The sequence below is a fragment of the Nicotiana sylvestris genome, chromosome 5 (genome assembly GCF_000393655.2).
Source record: "Nicotiana sylvestris chromosome 5, ASM39365v2, whole genome shotgun sequence".
In the NCBI taxonomy this organism is placed as follows: Eukaryota; Viridiplantae; Streptophyta; class Magnoliopsida; order Solanales; family Solanaceae; genus Nicotiana; species Nicotiana sylvestris.
The window spans coordinates 81,467,489-81,474,573 of NC_091061.1; positions in this window are offsets into that span (position 1 = coordinate 81,467,489).

The following is a 7,085-nucleotide window of genomic DNA, read 5'->3' on the forward strand; positions in this document are numbered from 1 at the left end:
CGAATATACGTATGCGTAATTCGATTCAAAGAAGGGTTCTCAATCACAATAAGTATAAGCGGTAGTAAAATCAGATAACATCAACATATTCAAAATCAAGATAATTAAGCCAATAATAAAAACAGTTAAGCGACCGTGCTAGAACCACGAAATTCGAAAATGCCTAACACCTTCTTCCGGATTAACAGAATTCCTTACTCAGGATTTCTGGTTCGCAGAATAATAAACAGAGTCATATTCTCCTCGATTCAGGGATTTAAATTGGTGACTTGGGACGCCTTAAAATTCCCAGGTGGCGACTCTGAAAATAATTAAATAAATCCCGTTTCGACTGTCCTTTAATTGGAGAAAACTCCCCACGCGCCCCGCGGGCGCGGCAAAAAGGAGGTGCGACAGCTCTGGCGACTCTGCTGGGGACTTTTTGAAACTGTAACCTAGAACCATTGGTTCAGGGTTTAAAGAATTCGAGCTTAAATATCTGTGTTAATTGGCTTTATATGCTAATATGCTAAATGTTTTTTACCGCTTTAATATTATTTGAATTGTGAATATGTACAACTGCTACGAAACCCCCTTCTTTCTGAGTCTTCTGAATTTATGGTGTACACGTGCGCGTGACCCACCTTTCTGTTAGAGTCATACCAAATAAGACGGAGTTGGGACAAGTAACTAGGCCGGGCAGACTTTCGTGCTCCCGGTACGTTGCCCCCGCTTCGGCTCAAACTGTCCATTTGGGTAAGCCAGGTTTAGAACAATCAACCTAAGGTTTTACACTTAGAATAACTCAGCCATGTACCGGATCCCTAGTAGGAACGAATATTTGCATCATATGCATTTGGCCTTGGAGACTCAACACAGGGGTTGGGTCTGTCTAGGACAGGTAAACCCAAAAATAAAAAGACCATCATGATGCATCCTACTTGTTACTTGTGCATTCATTTGCCTCGAACATGCTTGTTGACCAGTTTAAATAAAATCATGGTAAGAAGAAAGGAATAAAATGGGTTGTTTTAAATTTCGAAAAAAAGAGAAAAGGTTTTAAATCTTGAAATAAAGGTATTTAATAAATAAATAAAAAAATTCGAAAATAATTTTTAGTATAAATTTCGTAAAATGAATTTTGACTTTATTAAAATTAAATTTCAGCTACAAAATGAGCACCACACAAAACCCCTCATCCACAAGTACAGAGGAATTTCTATGTCAGCTTCAAATGTGGTGGTATGATTTAGGCGAAGACGGTCAGAAATGGGTCGTCAAGCATTTGGGAAATCTCACGGACATTATGAAAGTTAAACCCCGTGATGATCTGATTGCGGCATTAGTAACTTTCTGGGATCCTGTTCACAATGTTTTTCGTTTCTCTGACTTCGAGCTTACTCCTACATTAGAGGAGATAGCTGGCTATGCTGGTTTTGACGGAAGTTTAAGAAATCAAAGCTTGATATTCACAAAGGCTCCTTCGGTACATCGATTCTTCGGTCTTTTGAACATCAGCAGTCAAATCAGGAAAAGCAATGTCATCAATGGATGTTGTTCCTTCAACTTTTTGTATTCAAGGTTCGGAAAAGTCAGATGGGTTTGAAATTCATGAGAAAGGCCTTACTAATAAGCAAAACAAAGACACTTGGCAGATTCACCGTCGATTTGCTTTCATGGTGGCTTTTCTAGGAGTCATGGTCTTCCCAAATAAAGAGCGAACAATTGATATTCGCACCGCAAAAATTGTGCAAATCCTCACCACCAAAGAAAATCACACCTTTGTCCCCATCATTCTATCAGACATTTATCGGGCTTTGACTTTATGCAAATCAGGAGCAAAAGTCTTCGAAGGATGCAAAATTTTGTTGCAAATGTGGGTGATGGAGCATCTCCAACAACAGCCCAAGTTCATACAATATGGGTCAAAAAATGATAATTGCATCGAGAGCTATGAGGAAAGAACAAAAAATTATCAAGCTCCAGAAGGGATAGAAACATGGGTATCTCATCTAAAGGCTTTAACGGCAAATCAAATTGAATGGACTCTGGGATGGCTCCCGATGAGGGAAGTAATACATATGTCAACCTCAAATAGTTATCTACTACTATTGGGATTAAGAAGCATTCAGCCGTATGCACCACTAAGAGTCTTAAGGCAACTAGGGAGATATCAAATAGTTCCTGATGATGAAGATTTGAGTATGCAAGTAATCGAATTACACCCAGAAGCCACTATTCCCGAAGCTCTACTTCAGCAGATGTGGAATGGATGTCGATACTTGAAAAGTGATACTCAAGTCCCAGACACTACAAAGGGTGAGATGAATCCTGGATATGCAAGGTGGTTCGAAAAACGGTCTCGCGTGGATGATGTGCCAGAACCTGAAATAAAAAGGCCAACAAAAAGACCCCATGTTCAAAACTTCAATGATAAAATCCAAGAGCGGTTGATCTGGGGAGAAAAAGAAAAAGGGTACAAAGCAACTATCCATGCCCTAAAAGAAAATCTAAGAAGCCTCAGTTTGGAGAAAGATTTGCAAGAACAAGAAGCCGAAGGCGAGAAAAAGAGTCTAGCTTGTGAGAATGAAAATCTTCATGCTCGATTCCAAAAAATGAAAAGAGTTTCTGAAACGCCAAAGAGGAGCTGGAAGGATCAAAAAACCATCGCCAATCTCTTTGAAAGAATGCAAGATTATGATTTCATTCTTGCGGAAAATGAAAGGGCATTGAGCAAAGCAAAAGAAAAGATCCAACAATTAAACGAAGAAGCCAGATCTAACAAGGAACGCCAAGATAGGCAATCCGAAAAAGACAAGGCACAATTCAAGAAGGAAAAAGACTATTGGATGCGATCAGAAGACCAGCTTCGTGCACAACTAGAAGAGGCAAGAAGATGCAACAGAGAACACCAACAAGCAGACCTCGACAGGGAAAGAGCGCAAGCAAGATTAGAGCAGGCCAGACTCCGAGCTTTGTTAGAATCAGCTCTAGATCGTGAGAACCGTGTCAGAGATATAGCCACCACTCGTCAGCAGCAATTGCAAGACCAAGACCAACGTCTCCAAGGTTTCAGGGCACAAATCCACGACCTGGCAGTCTTCACATCTCAAAGTTATGTAAACTGCCAAGGAATGGATTATGAAAGATTTACTGAGCATGCGCCCACTTTTGCTCGTCATCTAGCAATGGAGTTGGAAAGGATGTATCGTACGCTGGGAGGCCATCCAGGTCAAGCCCCACATTGAGCAGATAATCCAATATTTGACAACAAAAATGGAAAGTGGGGCATGTTGTGAGATGCTATGAATTGTATCTTTTTATTTTGATTTAAGTGTGTGTGTCGTCAATCCATTTTCTTAAAGTTTTCAAATGTAATTCCATCTTTGTGTATTGAATAAAAAAAAAAGATTGCCTTTGTGTCCGAACTACGCAAGGTCTGATTCATGTTTGGCATGATACGTAGGCAATCTCTAAGATTCGACCACCACAATAAAAGATATATATAATAATGAATAACAATAAAAATTTCAAGAAGACTGGGACGACACAAGCAGTCGAGCAAATGCATAATAGAAAGGGATTATTTGTCTAGGAGCATTGCATCTCAATGTGTTATTATATATGTGTTAAAATCTCAAAACTAACAAGTTTGTTCCTTCCAGAATTCAAGCAGTTAGTTTCTCTAAAGAGTATACTGGCATATTATCACTATCACACAAGATCAAAAGGACCAAAACTCGAAAGTATGTCTATCCCAGATGTTGACACAGGTATGGAAATAGAAGAAATGGATGTTGGGAAAATGAAAGAAGAGATGTTTAAGCTCAAGCAGCAAATGGCTGAGATGTACCAAGCTTGGTCTACAGGACAGTTACCCCCATCTTACCCAAATAACCCTGCTCCATCAAAGACCCAAACTCAGGATAATATCACCACTGAATTATCCCCAAGTTTTCCCATTTATCAGCACTACCGAGGCACTACCTCTCAGACACCACAGTCTCCACCTCCAAATCCAGTTCCGTACTTTCCTCCACCTATGACTCATGTTTTTGTAGCACCTCCCCCTGCTACATTTCACAAATATCCTAGTGAGCCTACATTCCAGGCCCAGGACAACCAATATTACCCTCCGGAGCCCACCCTCAAAGCCTCCGAAATTCATTCAACCACTCCTCATTTTGATCTCCCAACCGAAATTGACAAGCCAGCCAAAAATGCTGAGCAAGAAGAGATGTTCAGGAAGGTCAAAAGTCTAGAACAATCGTTCCGAGACATGCGGGGATTAGGTGGGCAAGTCAGTGTAGCATACAAAGATTTATGCTTATTCCCCAATGTACAATTGCCAGTTGGCTTCAAGATGCCCAAATTTGACTTATACAGCGGGCACGGCGACCCGGTAGCCCACTTAAGGGGTTTCTGTAGCAAGATGCGAGGAGCTGGGGGAAAGGATGAATTATTAATGGCTTACTTCAGTCAAAGTCTAAGCGGATCAGCTTTGGAGTGGTATACACGCCAGGACCATGGAAGATGGTACACCTGGGATGACCTGGCACAGGCATTCGCATACCATTTCCAATACAATCTGGAAATCATCCCAGATCGATTATCTTTGACCAAATTTGAGAAGAAACACAATGAAAGTTTCAGAGAGTATGGTTTTCGGTGGAGAGAACAGGCAGCAAGAGTAGATCCTCCTATGAAGGAGAGCGAAATGGTAGACTACTTCCTCCAAGCCTTGGAACCAACTTACTATGCCCACTTGGTTTCAGCGGTTGGAAAATCATTCAACGAAGTAGTGAAGATGGGAGGTATGGTGGAAGAAGGCCTCAAGACAAATAAAATCATGAGCTATTCAGCAATTAAGGCAACTACTCAAGCTATTCAAGGTGGGGTAGGAGGAATCGGAAGAAAGAAGAGGGAGGAAGCAGCCGTAGTTGATTCAGGAATTTGGCCGGGACCCAGAGGTTCACCACTTTACTATAATCAACAACGACCTCGCCAATCAGCTTACCACCATGATTCATCCCAACACTACTATCACCCTTCAGAGCCTCATTTTGCCATTAACCATGCTCAAGCATACAATCAGCCACCTGTTCACACCAATTGGCGTGCTCCTGTCACACCAAATACTTACCCACGAGCCTATCCCGGACCAGGTTTCAGGCCTAGGCCAGCATTCAGGGGAGAAAGGGAACAGAAAAAGAAAACTTACACTCCATTGGGAGAGTCTTACACTAGTCTGTTCCACAGGCTGAGACAGTTAGACATGTTGAGACCAATACAATCCAAGCTACCCAATCCTCCACCAAAGAATCTGGATTACACCATTAGCTGTGAATATTGCTCCGGTACACCAGGCCATGATACGGAGAAATGTTGGCATTTGAAAAATGCAATACAAGAGCTGATTGATACTAATAAAATCGAGGTTCAAACCCCTGAAGCTCCAAATATCAATAGAAATCCAATGCCAGCCCATCAAGAGGCTAATATGATAGAAATCATACAAGCTTGATGGGAAGACAAAGAAGCCGTCACAAACTGTCATGATGATCAAGTCTCATGAAACCAAGCCAGATAAGCAGTTAATGGAGGAGAAGCCGGTGTCTAAGCAGAACAAAAATGGTGATGAACCGTCTATGATAGTCGATGAGGGATCATCGAGCAAAGTTGCCGCAAAACAAGAAAGGCCGAAAGTGATAGTACCAGGGGTTGCTAACAAACCCATTGTATTCGTGGAAGGAGCCCGTACAGATCGGGTTATTGTTGCACCTGTAATCCAGCTGCCGGTCATCAACAACAAAGCCATCTCATGGAACTATGAACGGGTGACTGTAATGTACAAGGGCAAAGAAATCAAGGAAGAAGTATGTGAGGTGCAAGGCTTGACACGTTCGGGAAGATGTTTTACTCCCGAAGAGTTGAGAAAAACTAAAAACAATCCAATGCCAACAAAGAGAGCTGTGACGGAAGAAGAGGCGGAGGAGTTTTTAAGAAAAATGAAACTCCATGATTATTCTGTTGTGGATCAATTAAAGAAGACCCCCGCTCAAATTTCATTGTTGTCATTACTGATCCATTCAGAGGAACACCGTCTGGCGTTGATGAAAATCCTGAATGAAGCTCATGTTCCTGAAAAGATCTCTGTAAATCATTTGGGCAAAATAGCCAACAGAATCTTTGAAACAAACAGAATTACATTTGCTGATGATGAATTACCTGTGGAAGGTACCGAGCACAACAGAGCTCTTTACCTCACCGTGAAATGTGAAAACTCCGTAGTAACCCGGGTATTGGTTGACAATGGGTCCAGTGCAAACATATGCCCTCTCTCCACTTTAAACAAATTAAAAATTAAAGAGGAGAGGATCCAGAAGAATAGTATCTGCGTACGAGGATTTGACGGTGGAAGCAGAGATTCATTTGGCGACATAGTGTTGGAACTAACTATAGGGCCAGTTGAATTCACAATGGAATTCCAAGTGTTGGACATATCTGTTTCTTACAACTTGTTATTGGGTCGACCATGGATCCATGCTGCTAAAGCAGTCCCGTCAACACTACATCAGGCTGTCAAGTTTGAATGGGATCATCAAGAAGTAGTCGTGTATGGAGAAGAAAGTTTAAATGCTCACAGCAGTACCATTGTACCGGTCGAGGGAACAGAAAATGACCAGGGACCATGGGTATACCAAGTGACAAACATAGTGTCGATAGAGAAAATTTCAGAAGGGAAATACCTTCCGAATCCAAGGATATCCTCTGCATCAGTCATGATAGCTTATGAAATGTTAAAGAATGGCTTTATACCCGGCAAAGGTCTGGGCTTATTTCTACAAGGAATTGTACAACCAGTATCTCTCCCCGAGAATTGGGGAACATTCGGTTTAGGGTTCATACCCACTGCCAATGACATGACAAGGGCTAGAAAGTTGAAACACCAAACATGGGTTCTTCCAAAACCAGTCCCACATCTGTCAAAGTCTTTTGTCAAGACCGGCGCTAAAAATCGCCCGATAACAACAATTCCTAAATCCCGGGTCAATCCTGAGAAGGAATTAATTGAAAGGTTCGAGAAATTGTTTAGTGATGTGAAT